The 20,046-nt window shown below is 43.4% G+C and overlaps 1 long non-coding RNA gene across 2 annotated transcripts in view; it reads right to left on the bottom strand.

Moving 5' to 3' along the window:
* Window positions 1-20,046, bottom strand: part of LOC144798959 (uncharacterized) — a 212,021-nt gene that overhangs the window by 163,464 nt on the left and 28,511 nt on the right. For both annotated transcript variants that reach the window (XR_013603710.1, XR_013603711.1), the window contains exon 2: window positions 7,093-7,197. This is a non-coding gene — a long non-coding RNA (uncharacterized LOC144798959). The remainder of the gene's footprint in view (window positions 1-7,092; window positions 7,198-20,046) is intronic.

Below are 20,046 nucleotides of genomic sequence, written 5' to 3'. Positions count from 1 at the left end.
AGGAACCAAAGGATTGTTCATGGACGAGGGGCATGTTTCAATCACCCCTTGGTATTCAAGTTGATCTAGGATCTCCCTGACCTGCTTTTTAGATTCTCGTTTAACTGGATACTGCTTCTGAGCAGTTGGTTGATTTATTAACTGGATCTTATGGTGAGGAGAATCCTCATCCCATCCCACATGATTTTTATATAATGCTGGAGCCTGGGCCACAGCCCATTTTCTGGCATAGGTATATTTTTTATGAATAGGAATATGATTTGAGAAGGCCGGCATAATGATCTCTTCGCCATGTGGGCACTCCCTGGCAAATTCAGGTGGCCAGTCTTTTTCAGCCAAAATGATGTCATAACCCTCAGATAGTTTTTCCCAAAAGAGTGCTTGTATTTTTCTAGTTATGTCCCCCTCTATCTGGAGTGTTACTTCATATAACTTATGTGGTACACTAACCCTGGTATCTGCAGTTTCAACCTGAATGCATTCATTCTGGTCCACTGTCTCCAGATGATCCTTCAGGATCTTGCGAGCTATGGTAACTTCTGCTGCGCTGTCCAGCATTGTCTGAGCCCACTCCCCGTTCTTGAGTTGTGTCCTCAAGATCCTCGGCATGTCTGATTTTAAGACTTGCTACCTTCTTTTTGGTAAATTGAGTTTTCTTATTTTTCGGAACGTGTTGATCGTCCTTGGACTTCACACGTTCTTCTTTGTGTTCTAATCGTCCTCTTCTTTCGGATTTCTGCAAGGAAGTCTGAAAGATACGAAAGGAACGTGTATCAGTATCTTGATATCTATCAGGTTTTCCTAAGTTATCCCTACTTCTCAGGTTATTCCTTTTTCAGAGAGCTCCTTTTGAGGAGACCTTCCTCTGGATTGGGAACGCTTCTCTTTAGGAAGTGTCTGACTAGTATTTTCCCGCTTCTTTTTAGGAATAGTGAGTGTGTTTTTGATCAAAACTTTTTCAGGATTTTCTGTTAGTTCGGGCTTTACTGGTTTCCCTCCCAAACTATCTCTTCCTAGTTCTTCATAGGATTTTTCTATTATTTTGGCCAGTTCGTATGGTTGCTCAGTTACATCAAGTTCTTTTAGTTTTTGGCAGATTACCACTGATGCTGCTTCACCTTTAATATTAGCTAATATTATAGCTGAGACCTGTTTGAAATCCTTCAGTAACTTCATACCGAGATTTAAAGCAGGTTCTGCCCCGTTTTCATTTTGAATCTGTTTCAGGACGTCTGGTATTACCGCCATGGACGGAACACCATGTGTTTTGGTGTAGATTACAGCAAAGACTGTACCCCAAGTGTCACAGTCCTCCAGGTGTGGTGCGATCCCCATTGGTAAACAGATTGTTAGAATCCTGTGTTTCTCATGAGTTGTACTATTGAGAAATACTGCCTCGATCTGAGTAATTTTTAGAGCTAACCAGAATGGAATTTGTTCCCTTTTTGTGGGTAATTTACCAATGACTGATTGTATAGTCTGTGGTGTAATTTTGTTTGTGTTCCCTTGATGAAGGGTTTGTTGTGGAATTCTGATAGTAGGTTGGACTGTTAGTGTCCGCATGACATATTGTACCAATTGTCTATGTATTTTGATTAATTGTTTTAGCTGAGCTAACAGTTCTGGACCTGTCATTTGTTCTATGGCAGGATGTGGTGTATAGCTCACTAGTACCGGCCATGTTGCTCCTGGTCTACCTAGTGAACCGAGCCTGGTAATGTGATTTTGATGTTGTAGGGCACCTTTAAACCAGAGCTGATGCTCTTGGTAAGTTAGTGGAATTTCAATGTCCTCGAAAGGAACGTATTCCGCTGGATGTTCCTCTATTTTATCGAAGTGGAACACATGTGTTGTTGGATTTGCTTGTGGAAAGATAATCCATGAGTAGAATACCTCTGTCTGCCAATATTCATGTGCCTCTATGACAAAAATGACCCTACCACCTCTTGCTGATAGGCCATTTTCTATGAGCTTTATAGCTATTGTTTTCCTTATGTTTTCCGGGATGATTATAGCATCCACATCATCTTGTTGAAAACCTGTAACGTCAAGACCTGGTTGGTTTGAATTTACTGCATCTCTACTGTTTTCTTCGTCACTATTCGACATTTTGTTGAAAGTCTTGCAGAGCAAGTTTCAAGGAAATAAAGATAAGGTGCACAATATTTTGGAACACTGTATCCTTCAACGTTGAACAAACCAAAAACTAATAAATAGGAATTTTCGTCCTACTCAGTAATGGCAGATTTGTTATCTTTTAACCCACTCCAGACGTCTATTGGAGTATTTTATGGGATAAAGGGGTCTCTGTGAAAAGCACGACTGAGTTACTCTAGTATCTAGCGTTAAATTAGTGCCTTACCAAACGTTGGGCGCCATGTAGTGTAGTTCCTATTTTGCCAATAGGCTCTGCGCATTGGAATAATATATCCTATAGATGTGACGTAGGACTTATGTCAACTAGGTCGCAATTGAATATATTAGACTTAATTGTGAGTTCCAGCTAGCTCAGAGGTCACTAGAAACGTTCTTGATTTCACAAGAAGGGATTTAGTTTCTGACAACCGCATAAAAATGGCAACTTTGTTTCCCCAAGATAAAACTGATCTTCAGAGTCGTGGAAACAATAGATAGATATTTTACTCAGTCATTCGTGCATGCTTAGTTTCATCAGAGGTGTAGAGAAATAGATAGACGGGCATTTTCAATAAAAGAGTATTTATTGAACAGTCTTCTTTCACATGCAGAAGAAATGAACTGCTACAATCGTAATACTGGCTGTAAAGTATAATGCGTACAGTAAGAAGAGTATTAGGAAATAATACTGTAAAAGCATTGTATGGTTCCTAGACCATGGATAAATACATACATAAATAACAAAGGCTAAAAAGTACTCAACTGGTGCTTCTAAAATATGCCTACCCCAATGTACCTAACCTAAGTCTAGTACGAGGGAAGAAGTAAGTTAGGTGTAGCATAAATTTAGTATTCTTTGCCAAGAATCTATCCAAGATTTCTCTTAGGGTCTAATCAGCTCTGTACCTTGGTTTTAGAATGAAGGAGGTCAGTCTCTGGACTCGATTTCCCAACAACCCGCAAGCGTAGCTTGGAAACACTGGAGCTGGATTTCTCTGCAAGAGAAAAGACAGCATCTCTCTCAGTGCATCTCCTGGTGGGTCGGCTTCCTTCGGCACTTGCTGTAGCAGGATGCGTCGGGCAAGTAGATAGTCGCACTGCTCCAAACCACCGTGTCTTTGCTAAAGCTAGAGTGGGCATATTCATACCTTGAAGGTGCTGAGATTGACATAAAGATGGACATAATAACGCCATCAAAGAGTCTCAGTTCTTTGAAAACTCCATGAGTTCTTGGACAAGTCAGTATTCAAGCAAGGGGAAGTGCCTAGCTGCTGAAGCCGAGTTTTCTAAGAAATCGTGGATTTTCGGAACTAGCGGAAGTCGCCCTGCCGTATTTGGACTGCATGAGCTATGTCTAACTATGGTTATGATTTCTATGCCTATATAAGGATATGGTGATTTATACCTATATAAGGGCATGAATCAGGAAAATTACATTAGGGTCTTAAAATGCTATACAACAATGTTGGAGTTGAGGGACAATATTAAAGTTATTGGCATCTTTTGAAGTAATGTTGATTGCAACTTTGCCTATTGTTTCTGAATGGACGAATCTGGTTCATTATTAGGGTTCTTAATAGTTACCAGTATTGCCATGTTGGTGTATAATTGATGTTCTGTCATATACTGGAACTTACAGTGCTTCTATTTGTTTTTAGCAGGGTCAGATCAGAAGCAAGACTATTGAATGATAAGCGATATTCAGGATGTTTTGTTCGAAGAATGAGGAAGTGCTATTCTTTGATTTTGCTTATATGGAACTGGCTCTATGGTTGTTCTGATTGTTGTTGCAAAGACTGATGGGATTCGAAGTCTTTAAATAAAAATATGTTGTTTAAGGCTTCTGAGTGGAATAAATGAAAGAATTAAGAATAATCCTCGACTCCTTTCCTTCACAATAGCTAGGAAATTTTATATTAACCCTATTTGCTGCACTATGTCAATAGCACATCTAACTGACACCATTTGAATACTAAAATATGACAATGCAGAACGGGATGTGTTTGTAATGTCCAGATATTTATTGTATGCGTGGTGTGTAAGACGCCACATTTTAAAAATATGATTATTATTTTTAGATTGGATGTAATTAGTATGCTTATTTTATTGCTTTTTCTTTAAATATTTAGTGAACGACATACTAGATGCTAGCCACAGGGATTTCACATTTTTTGCACTGCACATTGCACTTTGAATAGAGTTGGCTGAATGCCCTTTATTTTCAGCCCATTTTACAAGTTTTTTTTATATTTCTCTTTATTAAACAATAGGCATTTCAATCATAGTACAGTACAGAGAGAGAACCTTCCCACCATCATTACAGCATGTCAATAATATTTTTTTATTTTTGGGGGGGGTACAAGAGGAAGGGGAGGGGGGGGTTGCAAACCCTTACTTTCACGGGTCACGGGGATGCGAGCACATCTTGTGTTAAATCAACTGGAGGAACACAGATGTCACCCCTGTACCGGTTCCATTGGCCCCAGACCGTTTCCCACTTGCGGGGTTTACCTCTGGCAAGATAAACCGTTTTCTCCTGAAACATGCACCAGTCCACACTTTCTTTCCAGTCCTCTAACTTAGGTGGTGTCTTGGACCCCCATGGTTGTGCTATATTCCGTTTCGCTATCATAGCTCCAAGAGTGGCCTACCTCGTCTGTGCCACGTTCAGATAGATCTGTAGGTTCCCAAATGTTGAGGAGACACCTTCTAGCCTCCGGTGACACTGTTACTCCCAAAACCTCTTGCATAACCTCATGTATCGCACCCCAATACTCCACCACATAAGGACATTCCCAGAGGATGTGGAGGAACGTGCCCACTTGACCACAATCTCGCCTGCACAAGACATCCTCAGATAGCCCCATCAGGACCAGTCGTGGGCCTGTGACATACACCCGATGTAATATTTTCAAGTGGACTAACCGCAGTCTTGCGGGGATTGCAACCTCCCTCGGGGAGGACACAGCAGCTTGCCAGTCCTCATCGTCAAGTTCAATACCATCCCTAGTTCTGCTCTGTGGTTTATCAACTTCTAATAGATGAGGGAAATAGTTTCCATTTTACACTTTTAATCACAGAAAAGTATTACTATGACCCTGCTTCACCAATTTTGGTTGTGATTGTTTATTGATTAACAATTTTTTTTTTAAATGTTGTGTTCTTTTACTTAATACAACATCAACATCAAAAATGTCTGTATTCGGCATTGAACAATACCATAAAAGAACCATGTTAAAAAAGCATCACATAAAATTTAAACCAGACTACAATTATATATACAATCTGTTCGTAAAATGGTACCAGTTCTCCATAAAAATCATCCTAAGGGTCTAATATAAGTTGTCCTCAGTTAGAGTAGGTCAGCACAAAGATCAATGATGAGTTACATTTAAAATCTATTGAGTGCTAAAATCAAAAGCATTCACCCCTCACCTCTGGAGTTTCTAAGTCTCACAGCCAATCTAAGAAAGTTAGCAGTACAAAAGGGTGTATAAACATCCGTGGACAGTTTCAAAAACAGTATGGCCACCTTTGCCTGTTTGAACAGGGCTTTCTTCAAAATGCTTTTCAAAAATAACTTCTTTGGGCGGACATAGTGTGGGCATAGTAAAACAAAGTGAAGCATGTCCTGCGGAGACCGTTGGTCGCAGCCGCACGGACCCTTCATCTCTGTGGAAGATGTGTACCCTGCGGGAACTGACAAGATGTAATGGAGTAGGTTCAGCCTGAATCGGGTCATTAAAAATCTGTCCTGTGCATTGTGAAGGAGGGAAAGATACGGTTCCATGCCCAGGCAAGATTTGGCCAACAGGTGAGCTCTCACCGATGGTTTGGAGAGCTCCCTGTCTTCACTAATGAATGCCACATGCTTTAAAAATTCCATCTTAATGAGGCCCTTGTCCTGGGGTAACAGTTTTGTCGGGTGGTTAAAATAATCAGCATAACCCAGGCCCGTCAAAGTTTCCCTCGTGTATTTAAGCCAAGGGATGCTTCGACCCCGATCCTGGGCAATAAAGTCCATTATTATCTGCTGGCTTTGTGAGGCTTGGGGGTTTGTCCATATTTTAATCCAACATGTGATAGGTTTAAGTTGCAACCTATCACTAATGTGAGTGAGGCCCAGTTCTCATGGATAATATGCGATGGTGTACTCTGGGGTACTTTCAACACACGCCGCAAGTATTTCTTTGCTTCGGTTTGTAGCTTCTGTGGATCAACAAAGCCCCAGACCTCACTGCCATACAAAACCTTAGCACAGCATATGGAACCCAACTTTCGTGCGAAGTTCATAATTGCACCAACAGAACTACTTAGTGTGCTGCATTTTTGCTCGTCTGCCAGGGTTTTAAAACTGAGGCGGCTATCAAATAAGATCCCTAGGTATGAAAATGCCTACTCTTTTCCCAAACAGTAAGTGCCAATCATGTAGTTAAATTTCCTGTTTGGTGTTTTTCCCATTTCCATAATATATGATTTCGAGAGGTTGGGGGACGGATCTAAACTCTCCATGAAATGGACAAAGCCGTCTATGAGGCATTGGAGTCCACGCGCGGTGCGAGCCAGAAGCACCGCGTCGTCCGCGTAGAGCAAGATTAACAATTTTACTTTAAGTAGGTCATTATGTCCATGTATATTTATACGCTGTATGTATACATGATGTTATGCGCTTTTATCTTTTAAAACCGAATAAAGATACTACTACAGTACAGACCACTTGCTCCCCTCTCTATATTTAATTACTCTGACCTAGGGGATAGGGCCGCTGGTGTCATGGTCCTTGCCACAGCCTGTCATCAAACCACAGCCTGCCCACAATTTGCCTGTCACAGCATGCCTACAATCTGCCTATAACCTCCCGTGGGTGACCCACCACTCCAAGTCCTCATTTGCAGATTAAAGGATTGGAGGTCCCCCCCTTTCTGACTGGATTATGGTATGGATGAAATACTTTACTTGATCCCTGATGGCAAGGGCTACTGTTACTGCTCATGGTCTTAGTTGCACTCTTCTTCCACACGCCGAATCCTCCTGCGATGCATCTGGCAGTTGTCCGTAAACCTACAAGGAAAGAAGAATAATGTTTCCAAGCTATTTAAGCACTGCAGTGCTCCGCACAACAAGAAAAGCAGAGGATACATGAATTTTGCAAAAAGAGGTAAAGCTGGCAAGCGTAAAGTTTTGTATTGCGCTTAGAGAACGACATTTGCAGATTGCTAAAGATTTTGTATTACGCTTAGCGAAAGACTATTCAAATTAGAACTTGGCTAAAGACTGGTTGAAAGACTTGTATTTGTTCTTTCTAACCGGGAAAAAACTATTTAAGGGTTATCAGAAACTTTGATTTTCATTTGAATTGCCCTAAGATCCTCCAAAAGATTAACCCTACCTGTGAGGATAAAAGAGACAATAACAGAGGACTTGTGATATTAACTCACACAGTTTCCCTGAAGTGTGAAAGGAGAAACTAACAAACATACCTGTGTGTGATGGACATGCGTGCCAGATCTGTCGTGTCTAATATGTGAAAGCATGCTGAGGAATTAAACGTGATAATTGCACTAGGAAATTGCATATGGTGAATACCAATTGGTACAGTGGAATAATGGCATAATCAAATGATATGTTGTTTCTGAGCTAACTGCCTCTGTCGTCAACAGATACGGTCCTACTGCGAACACAGCATTTCCAGAGCGAACACAATTCTCCATAGAAAGACGCTTGTGACTGGCAGAGGTATCCAGACGGCAGAGTAATCTCTCTTTCGCTCTCTCTCCCAATCCTCCTTACCTTTGGGTACTATCGCAGGTGCAGTGTCCACCAACTGCTACCGAGAATAGTTCTTAGAAGGATTGGAGGTTCATCGTCGCCGCATCAGAACCACCTGGAGTTCAGGTGAGTGGCTTGTGACAGAAGGCCAAGTCACAAAAACTAGTGTACCCTTCATGCGACATGGAGAGACATGAGCAAATTAACACGCAAGATCTACCACAGGCCCTGACAGTGAAAAATCCCAGGGTGGCTAATTTGGGAAGTGTTTTACACAATTTACAAGTAGAAGTACAGGAACTCAAAGAGGAAAATTCAGAGCTAAAGGGTGAACTGTTAAAATAAAAACCCAGGTTCACCCCATGGGACTATACTGGTCCTAAGGACTCTTGCCTCATCTTTCATCCATCCAGGTTAGGAAAGATCTTTGGAAAAGCAACCTCTCATTCAGATACTGTCAAAGCAACCTCTCATTCAGATACTAGTCAGATGTCTTCCCTAAATGTGACAGTGAGTATGCCTATTCCTGTACCCTTGGCAACACCTGAACTCTTTCATGGTGATAGCTCAAAATATGCAGCCTTCATGAGTCAATCAACTGCACTTCTTGTGCAAGCTCCATATTTTTCCTAATGAGGAGGCGTAGGTCACATTCATAATTTCTTATTTAGGAGAGGTGGTGGCTAACTGGTCAATCCCCCTCATAGATACCAATGATCTCATTCTATAGAACTGTAATACTTTCAAAGCGGCCATGACTAAATTATTTGCCATGCACATATTTGTCCAGTCCAGCGACAATGAGTTGCTACATTTTTGGCAGGGAACTAAACATCTCTTGACATATATATATATATAACCAGCTTCAACTGTTTAATAGCAGAACCTCGCTGGCCTGAGCAAAAAAGAGCATCCTTGTTTTACTGAGGGTTGAAAGATGACCTGAAAGATTCATTATTTCATATTGTGGATCTACCCGACGATTGCTCGGAATTTACCGACCTGTGGTTAAATTAGAACACTTGCTGGGAAAGCGTACGGGTGAGAGGCCCAGTAGTAAAACCAAAGTTGTGATCCTTAAGTCTGAAAGAAAGGAGGTTGGAAGCAAGGGTCTGAAGTGGAGCCCATGCAGATCGGGGGGGATTAAAGGTCTGTTATCTGCTGAAGAGAAAGAAAGGAGATGCAAGTTAAATGTGTGCCACTATTGCGGGAAAGCAGAGCATTTTGCCCGGGAATGTTCTGCTAGACCTAATAAAAGAAAGGTTGTAGCTAGTCTTGTGCCAGGAGACAAAGCACAGGAAAACTAGAACTCACAGCAAGGAAAGAGATTGCCTTACCGAGAGGAAACAAGTGTAAGATCTCCCAATACCTAGCTGTCACTGTAAACAGAATTCCATGTCATACGAGTTACTGCGGTGTTAATCGCACAACAGAAAAAAGTCCTCCCCATGATAATTGATTCTAGAGCAACCTGAATTTTTTTTACCTCTCCTTAGCCACTAGATTGGGCATTCCAAAAATCTCGAAAAATGAGCCTGAACCTGTGCAAGCGGTCGATGGGTCGGAGTTATCTTCGGGCTTCAACAATTTTCTAACATACCCTTTGACCTTGGTCTGTGACAATAGGCATACTGAAAGTCTTGTTTTCGACTTGATTGATACACCCACTTTTGGGGTAATTTTGTGGTTCCAGTGGTTAGAACACCATAACCCCAAGATAGAATGGGTGCTTCAAACAGTCACTCTAGATTCTCCAACCAGCATAACCTTGTGTTATCAAAAAGCTCCAGGTTTGGTGACTCCACTATATTGTACTTTAGTGCAGAAATCTTGTCAAGAATCACTGCAGGAAGGATTTGGGGATTTTCAGGACATCTTTAATCCCCATGAAGGCCACTCAGTTAATCCCCACACCATGCATTCAATTGTAGGATTGGCCTCATTCCCGGTGCCACTCTTCCTTGCAGCAGATATATGCTCTTACCGAGTCTGAGTCCCAGCAGCTGAGAAAGTACCTAACAAGTTACTAGAGCTAGGTTTCATTCCCCATTCCACTATTTTCCCCTTTATTTTTTGTTCCTCAGAAAAATGGGAAATTGTGGGTCTGTATCGATTACTGTGCTGTCAATGAAGCCACCAGAAACAACCAATACTCAATCCCTCTCATTCCTAGCTTGTCAGACCAAGTTCTGCACTTAAAGGATTTCAAACAAAGTTGATACTTAATTAAGGAATACAGAATGAGTATTCTGTTTAGTATGAGATGTAGTTATTTTCAATAAGTCTTAGACACTGCCCTGCAATATATTATGGCCACTTTGGCCCCTGCCCACCTCCCCAAAATCTAAGACATGCTCAATCACTCTTTGAGCATGGAAAATATTCCAGTAAAGTGGAAAGAGTTGCATCAGACCAATTCTAAAAAGAAAAACCATGGAAGATCCCCTTGAGTTGTCAAATTAAAGGCCAAGATTGCCCCTCCCTTTCCTCTGAAAAGTTATGGAGAGCCTAGTAAATCAACAACTTATGACTTATTCTCTGTTAAATCCATCCTAGGCAGGTTTCCGCACCTCGTATAGCACAACTACAGTGCTAGTGGAGGTTCTGGACTTAATTAGACTGCTCTAGATGTGGGGAATCCAGCAATACTGGTTCTACTTGACTTGTCTGCTGCCTTTGATACCATCTCACATGCAACCGTAATCCAAAGATATGTGGAGATTGGTGTCAGAGGTAAAGCTTTAGCCTTGCTGAAAATCTTTTTGAGTGATTGCACCCACTTGGTGCAGTTAGACCGTTTCAACTCCCGAACTGTAGCCCTTGATGGGGGTGGGTACCACAGGGCTCATCTTTGAGCCCACCCTTTATAGCATCAATGTGGCCCCCCTGGCTAAAGTGATAAGATCATGTGGTTTCGATGTCCTTTTGTTCACAGAGGCCCACAGAACTGGGGTTATTCCTTACCCCAAAAATGTAGTCAGAAATCTGGGCATTTTGATTGATCAGAATCTCTCTATGAAAGAACATGTCGACTCGATCACCAGATCCTGCTTTGGCCTGATGCGTCTTCTTAGGAAAGCCTTTCAATGGCTACCTTTGCAAACTAGGAAATCACTCATCCAGGCTTTCATTGTTAGTCGCCTGGACTATGGCAATGCCTTCATCGTAGCAATGAATGAGGGCCTTTTAGCCAAATGATATGCTGGACAGAACATGGCTGCCTGCCTACTCTGTAACCTGCCACCCTGAGCCCCTTCAGAACCTATGCTCAAATCTTTACACTGGCTACCCATAAAAAGTGTGCCTGCTTTAAGCTTCTTTGTCTGGTACACAAAGCTGTACACGGAAGTGACCCACGGTATCTGCAAAACAAGCTGCAGCCTTATATTCCTAAATGCAATCTTAGGTCTAGTGAGCAACTTTTGGTGCACCCTCGGCGTATACGGACAGCTAGGCACGGGGGCCATTCCTGGCTCCAAAATACCGGAATTAACTACCGTGCATCTACGCTTGTGTTCTGATCTAGATCTAGTTAAAAAATCCTTGTAAACCTGGCTCTTTTGAAATTCAATCTTTGCTAATTTTATTTCTGACCTGTATGGTCTGCTACAGCGCCAAGAGACCCTCCCGAGGGTGATTTGTGGCGCTTAACAAATATCAATAATAATAATACTAAATGAAATCCTACATTCATAGTTTCTCAATTTACTTTCTCACAATGAATGCCAGTTCAAAGGATTCAATTAGTCCCTGCTAGACCAACGTCTATAGTTTTTCCAAACACCACAAAATGATGATGGACGGAATTCTGAACAGTGTTAAACATTCCTCCCAGTCACAGATCTGAGTTAAATCCATCCCTTTTTTGCTCACCATGCCACCCCAGTTTGGACCCAGTCATATGCAAATCAGTCTTGCCCCTGATCGCCATGGGAGTCCAGCCCGAACTGCCAGGCCAGGTCCTCCCTGGACTGGAAAACAAGCACCCTGGCACCGGTTTCTGGATATTCCCCCTCATCAGCCAGACTAGCTTCAATCCAGTGGCATAGCAAGCGTGAGACCCACGTCCGGACATACCCTTCCCACTTAGGGCGACTTTAGCAACACAAAAGGATGATGGACAGAATGCTAAACATTTTCAAACATTCACCACCAGTCACATATCTGGGTTAAATCCATTGATTTTTTGCTCACCATTCCAACCCAGTTCGGACCCAGCCATATGCAAATCAATCTTGACCCTGCTCCCCATTGGAACACTCCAGCCAGAACTGCCAGGCCAGATTCTTATCGGACTGGAAACAAGCATCCTGAGATCGGCTTTGGGGGATCACTCCTCATCAGCCAGGCTAGCTTGAATCCAGTGGCATAGGGATCCTGGGACCCATGTCTGGGCATACCCTAGCCAGACAGGGCGACTATAGCAACACGCCTGACTTCAGTCGCGGACGATGACGTGGTTGCTTCCTTGATGTCAATGCACTTGGCTCTATTAGCTTTGATGCCTTTGTTGGAAAAGATATACTGAAAAACGTAATTTCCTGGTGGAAAAACTGGCACTTTGTTCGATTGAAGGTGAGGCTGGCTGGGTCAATCCTTGTGACAAAAGTGTGCCGACAGCTACGATGACTTTAGCGGGTGAGAGCGTGGATGAGGATGTCATCACTTATGTTGATGACCCCCTCGAGGCCCCAAGGACTTCTCTAAAGGTCCATGAATTGCTAACCAAGTGGCAACCAAGAGGATGAGGGCGTTAGTTTTGCTGTTGTCTCACTCTTCGGATGCATAGGGCTCCATACTGGTTTTTCTACTGTGGTGGTTAATCCTGAATAGGGAGGCTATCTGGCTGGGAGGCTAACTGGATGGGAAATACATTGGTAAGTCCTAAGGCAGTCTATGTGGGGGCAGTGGGCTGAGGAGTTGGTATTTCTTTCCTCTGTAGGAGCCATTTGTGGGTTTTTTCTTTTTTTCCCCGCTTCTTTTTCCTTTATTCTTAGCTTATCTTGTTTCTTCAAAGAATCTGTGTGAAACACGAAGAAAAAGAGGAAATGGGATGGGGTAAAGAAAAGGAAAGAACAGCTTTTCTCCTTCAAGTGGACTCTCTGGCCAGGTGGGGGGGTCAGGGCCTTGGCCTGATCCAGAATGGGACCCTATCACTAACAAATCCAAGGAGTAGAGTTATGGGCCCTAGGTGTAAGGGGCATGGCATTGAGGGATAGGGTGGCTTGCCACCAAGGGAGCTAGGGGTAAGTCTCTAGGTTTTGGGGAAGAGGGATCACTTTTTTGTCTTTTTGAGCTTTTGGGGCAGTGTTTTAGGTAATCTGATCTCGATTAAGGCTGCTTACAGTGTTAACAATTGCCATCAGAACATTTACATACATGGCCTTCCTCAAACAGGAAGGTGAAGCTTGTGGAATCAATGTGACAATGGTTATAGTTAGCAATGGCAGCCGTCCTGGCCAGCAGCTTCATATCCTTTCATGGAGAATTAATGGAGTTAAATCGCTTCAAAAGTTTAAATTAGTACAGGAAGAACTAAACATGCTCTGGCCTCAAATTCTCTGTCTCCAGGAGACCCATCTGTGTCAGATGGAGGTTGTACTATTGAAAGAGCTAGGTTACCAGACTTCCTCCCAGAGGGGGCTTGCACTTTTAGCTCGGGACAGCAGGTGGGGGGTTACTCCATAAAGGATGGATTTGGTGTTTTATACGGACTGAACATCGATGTCTCGGGGCTTTATGACTTCCTCTTGTCCGAGTTGCCTCTCTAGGCCCGACCCTATATAGACTGGTGATTTTATTGTAACAATGTGTCCCAAAAACGATCCAGTTTCTCAGCATGTTCTCTCTCATCAGGCGTTTCATGATCAGGCCCGACGGGGCACGAACCAGCTCCAGGGGGCTATTCACCAGTTACTTTCTTCATATTCCCTGGTTGCCTTTGGCAGTGCAAGTGCCTCACAAAGTAATATCTAGGTTAGATGTTTTAGGTGAGCAGTACTTTGGTTCTCTCTTCCAATATTACAAGTAATCTGGGGCACTTGTCTGATCATAACTCTCTTTTATTGTCTATTTCTTATGGGGTGGTTTTCCAGGTACTGAGCCCTCAAAGGTGAACATTTGAACGTAGGCTCTTTTTGGAGGAGGATTATGTTAGTTACATCAAGTAACATTTATGTTAATTCATTGAATTTAATATCAGATCAGCTCCACATTTGGTGGTTTGGGATGCTCTTAAGGCCTCGTGTAGAGGACAGACCATTCAATTTGCCTCTCGCCTTCAGAAAGTGGAACTGATGGAGGAAATGACTGTTCGAAGGACCTTGAGCTTCTTAGAAACTAATTGGGTTATTGTCTTATGGTAGAGGACTGGCCATGGGCAGCCTGCTCTGGGAGCAGGCTTCAGTCCTTAAAGCCCGTCTCAGGAAATACATTTGGGATAGAGCGATCAAAAATGGAAGGCCTCTGCAGATGGCCGATTTTGAAAATAGTGAGTAAATGGGTTAAATCTTATCATTTAGGGTAAGAGACAGAGCTTGTTTAAATAGTATTCGGCTGATTAGGGACGAAAACGGGTCCTCAGTTACTGAGTCAGCTGCAATCTGCCAAGTTTTTTTGATTTAACAAGCAGCATCTTGAGTATATGGCTACTCTCACACAGTGGTCTGAGTTGGATGCACCTAATACCCTCAGGGAGGTTAACTATGTTATTGGCTCTTGGGCTAAGGGGAAGGTGGCTGGTCCTGATCAGATTCCTTTAGTGTGTTATGCCACTTTCTTGCAGTATTTGACAGCAGTGCTGAAAGAGTTGTTCAATTCTTTCGATGTGCCACACAGAGTTCCTGTGTCTTGGAGGTAGACAATTATTGTTATCTTCCCTAAAAATGGGCAGATCCTACACTCTGCGGGTCATACCGTCGAATTTCGTTAATCAATACCGACTCTAAGATTTACAAGGGTGTTCTTGCTAATCGGTTTGTGGAAACTTGTAATATTTTACTTAGCATAAGCTACAGCTATTTTGGCTGTGGTGTCCATTTCGTTTCCTTCGTAATTCTTTCGTATTCTGCTGTTTGCCTTTCACTCTGCTTGTGGCATCCATTTTAGTTGACCACCTGACATGGCTAAGCAATGTAAGTGCTGGGGGTTTGTAGCTGCCAGTGCACCTGGTCTTAGATGTTATCTGTTGACTGTTTACTGCTGCCATAAGCATTCCTGCTCCCCCTCCTACTTTGTTGACCACGTAGTCATTCATCTGCCCTTGTTTGCTGATAGGTATTTCTAAACTGTTCACATGCTTACATTGCAACAAAATGGTATAAAAGGGACGATGGTTTGTGAATTCAGTGTACTACCTCCTGCAGCACTTGAGAGTGTTGTGTGGACGTGGTCCCACTCATGAGTGATTAATAAACTTGTTATTTTATTTCAACTTCAGTGCCGATCTCTTTTTGTTAGTCTTTGGAACCCGTGGACGAGAGGGTGACCCTGCACCAGTGTGCTCACTTTTGGGTACATTTCCACAGGTTGTCTACTATTATTGCGGATTTAGTGGACCTGAATCAGCACGGTTTTATCCGTGGACATGACACATCTCAAGTTAATACTGCTATCACGGCTATGGACGTTGCTTCGGTCAGGAGGGTGGACAAATTGGCTTGATGGGTTGGGATGTGGAGAAGGCCTTTGATATGGTCTCCTGGCCCTTCCTTTGGGGGCTATTGGAGGCTGTAGGCAAAGGCCCAGTTTTTATCTTAAGGGTCAGGCGTCTTTATTCGGGCCTCACGGCTAGGATATGTAGTGCGGGGGAACACTCAGATTCTATTTCTATACCCCACAGGACTAGGCAGTGGTGTCCTCTTTCCCCTCAGTTGTTTGCTCTTTATATCAAGCCATTTATCCAGTCCCTCAAACGGATGGTAGTGATACAATCCCTGAAGCTTCATCACTTTTTACTAAAAATCCTGGCTTATGCAGATGTCATAGCCATTTTGACTCCTGCCCGATAGCATTGCTTAATTTGTGCCAGTGCTTTCCGGTGCTAAGCACCAGCACCTATTTCTCAGGACTGGGTCTATAGAATTGATGAGCATAGGTATGCTCCAGAGGAGTGTGTTGCGGGTGCTGACTTTTTCAGGGTGGAGTTTATTTCATTACTTGAGGCTTAATCTGAGTCGTTCAGTTGCGGAGTAAGGAGTGAAGTGGTGAGCAGGGCTGTGGTCGGAGGCACCTTCAAGGCTCTGCAGGGACAGGCAGGCCTCAGTGCAAATGGAACAGGCAGGCCTCGGCGCGAACGGAACAGGCAGGTCACAGCACAAAAAATCAATTTCGGGGCACACCTAGCAGCGTGAGAGCTGGTTGGTTGGTTGGATGTATGACGTTACAACGCAGGCTATTACAACGCCTGCCTTTACAACGCGGTTTTTACATCGCAGTCCATTATAACGCATAGCGCTTTGGGGTGCTGGATAGTGAATAGTTTAATTTACTATTCCAACTCCAGTCCCCGTGGACACTAGGGAAGGTTATTGGATAGTAAATTAACCTATTCCCTATCCTAGAGCGCCCCCCGGAGCAATGCGTTGTAATAGTTTGCGTTGTAATGACCGCGTTGTAATGGTAGTGCGTTGTAAAAGTTTCGTTGTAACGGTTGTTCACCTGGTTGGTTGTCCCCATCCAGGCCCCCGGCCACAAAGGAGGGCTACACTTCACACAGCTTGGGGGTCCTGCGCTCCCTGACACCATGACCTCGCACACTTTAAACGCAAAACTTTCCTTCAAACTCCGAGCGCTCACCGTGCTCCGGGATAAGGGGAGTGAGATCCCGCCTCCCCTCAAGCCTCCACACAGGCTCTCTCTGGGCAGGACGTGGCTGTGTCAGTCCCCAGTGCTCTCGGTGTGTGTGTGTGTGGGGTGTGCTCGGGTTTGTGTAACAGGGAGTGGGGTGAGAGGGTTGCCAGGGAATCTTACTTGTTCCCATTTCTAGGCCATAACTTTGGGAAGGGCAGAGTAACGGTACATGCTAGCATAGCTGAGCGAGGCGCAGAGACCTGCCAAGAAGGGGCAGGATATATGAGGAGGGAAGGGAAGAAGAGGTGGCGGGAGAAGAGACGATAATGAAAAGTAGGAGAAAAATGGGGACGAGAGAGGAGAGAAAAGAAGAAGCGCAAAGAAAACCGGAGGAAGGTGAAGCGCAGAGAGCGAGAGAGTGTGAGGAAAGAGAGAAAGAACAGAAACCTACAGACACCTAGGAAGAAAAGGGGCAGGGGAAGCGAGAGGCTGGCGGCGACAGAGCTGGAGGAAAGGTATGAGTGCGTGCATATTTCTATTTAACTGTTAATGTATTGATTCGATAAAGTTTATGTGTAAATATCATCTGTGAATATAAGGTGTAAGGACTGATGTGTTGTGTTTGATTTGTTTTATTTTTTTATTGCAAATAAGTCATAATCAAGTGATCTGTTTTGTTATTTTATGTTGTAATTAATTATTTGGCATCGTGCTGTTAGGGGTATTGCCTTATAAACCCCACTGCCAACGGTGTCTTGTCACCTTCTTTTAAAGGATTTCATGGCAGACTGGATCTTTCAATGCTCATGCCAAGTGATTTGTGCAGTAAGTGTGACAATGTTTGATTGTTGATAATGATATGTGTTGTCCGTTCCCTGGGTGTGGCCGGAAGTCTATCTACCAGGCTTATGCGCCAACTGGTGATCTGGTTTGTTTATTATCATACAAGTTTGCATATGTGTGTATTAACTTGATGTTGTGGGTGCTGTTTGTGAACTTGGATAGCCAACTGATGGCTTTCGTGGGCTGTGTTGTGTGGAGTTAAGGAGCTCTGTTTACACACATTCTGTTTTCTGTTGGTGGGTCCTGATGGTGTGTGCAAACGCTGTTGTGGGCACAGTAATATACATCTAGGTGGGACATCTGCGCAGTGCTGGAAGTGTGTTAGGTGTTCCATCTAATATTTTTTATCTTATGATGCTCTTCGCTATTAAGAGCTGTTGTCGGCACACTGACACCCATGACTCTATGACATATGTATATCAGACCTAGTGTTTGTATGCCCAGAGTTCTGTCTAACTCTGTATAATATTTTGACTAATTAATAACATGGCGTTACTGAGCGAGGAATACCAGGTGGAGGACATTCCGCCCAACCAAGGCAGTAACCAGATGGAAAATAAACTATCCTCACCCCCCTTCCAACTTTGAACCAAACGTTTCAGGGATGGGGAGTCGTATACAATATCTTCTTGTGCAAGGAATTAGATGCTTCCAAATTACTTTACCCTTTTAGTGCCATGCAGTGAGTAGACCGATTAGAGCAGTGTTCCCATTATATCAGTTTAACAGCCTCTTTCATTATGCCGTGGCTCCTGTTATATCTGCGTCTGGATTCTTGCAAGGTTCTCACTTTGCCACCTTTCCACAGCACTGCATACAGGGACTAGAAGTAGGTAGGAAGCGCTAGTTCCTAGTTTGGAATGCCCCATGAGGCTGTGCACACCCATAAACTTGCATGTTAAAGGGTATTCACTAACTACTCTGCAATGTATGGCATCACCCAGCAATTGCATATGACTTTTTAGCGTGGCACACCGGAGAGAATATGCTTTTTAGAGATTCGGCGAGCAACACTAAATTAATGCATTTCACTTAATTAAGGAGAGCAGAGGCTGCCAGAACAAGGAACATAGTTTATAATTTTGAGGTTAAGACATCTGTAATTGAACTCCTCCACACTCTTTACTAAGTTGGCTGGCCTGTCATTCTTTCAGAGTTTGCTTTATAATAATACATTCCAACGTATAAATCATTAAGGGCCCATATTAGCTCTCCGTACATCCAGTGGTCTCTCTGTATATGTGTTAGCCTGTCTTCTTCTCTATCAGACCATGCGTCAGCTTCATTGTATGTTTCTATGCCTCCAGGTCTGTGTCCTGGTCCGGGGTAGGTAGAGCCTCCAAGACAGTGCATGTGCTGATGTAAGGCATACATTAGCTTAGAGCCCTCCCATTGATTACAACTGATTGGATCTCCTGCCATTTTCTTTTGCCTGCTTCTTATTCGAAGGGTTTCATTGTACATCCTGTGTCTGCCCCTCCCAAGAGCACTGCCAATTTACTTGCGTCCTTCCCAGTGCTTAATTTGTGCCGGTGGTGTCCCACAAGAAAGCCTAGGGTCTCGAGTTGGGTAGAGCCAACCCAGGTCTCCCCTTCTTTTCAAAACATTTGCGGAACAGAGGAAAGCAAACTCTGAAAGGGAAAGCTTACAGCGATTCCATCCCAAACACTGCAAGGTTTGGTAACTGGCCCCTCCCAATGAGTCTGGTGATAATTATAAATCTTGGGATTTATGGACGAAAGGAAGTAAGTTAATCAACAGAACATATAAAGATCACCCCCTTTCTATGCTCCTTCTTTAAGGTTCAGTCCAAAATGTGAGAAGTAAATACCTCCATTTCCCCTTAGTCCTCTCCTAGTGGTCGGAGCAGAGTCACGGGAAAGATACACCAGAATGGTGGAGGGAGCAGGGGAAGAAGGGGCTGTCCCTCAGTATCTGCTTCTCTTCCCCCATTCACACCTCACTCCTTTGCTTCTCTCCATTTTTCCTTCACTTTCTGCCCTACGTCCAAGTTTCCTCTTAATGGCTGCCTCCCCTCATGAACTGATTTTCATTTTACACCTCTCCATCTTTCATTTACACTCTCCTTTTATGCGCTCCCCGCTGTCTGCTCTTCTTCCCTTGCTTTACTTCTCTTTCCACTTTTCATTCTCATCATGTTTCAATCCAATCTTGCATTCCCAATCTCTGCTTTCCCCACTTCTTTTCACATTCTTTGTCTACCTTTGTATCTTTGCATCTATCCTTGCCTTCAGACCTCTCCTTCTTTCTCCCTTTCCCTTTTATGTTTTTCCTTCTTGTACATATCTTTATATCCACTCCAGGAATCTGTGTTTGATCTCAGAGTCATACATTTAAATCTTGGTGTAGTCACTCAGCCTTTCATCTTTCTGGGGTCAATAAAATGAGTGCCATTGAGCTGGATAGCAAAATTTTGAATTTGGTGTGGTGTCAAGGCCCCCTCTGGTGAATGCGTGCTTTACAAACATACATGGTGTGTAAGGACAC

The sequence above is a fragment of the Lissotriton helveticus genome, chromosome 12 (assembly GCF_964261635.1).
Source record: "Lissotriton helveticus chromosome 12, aLisHel1.1, whole genome shotgun sequence".
Taxonomy (NCBI): Eukaryota; Metazoa; Chordata; class Amphibia; order Caudata; family Salamandridae; genus Lissotriton; species Lissotriton helveticus.
Note: the sequence above shows the minus strand (reverse complement) of the source record. Positions and strands in the feature narration are given on the sequence as shown.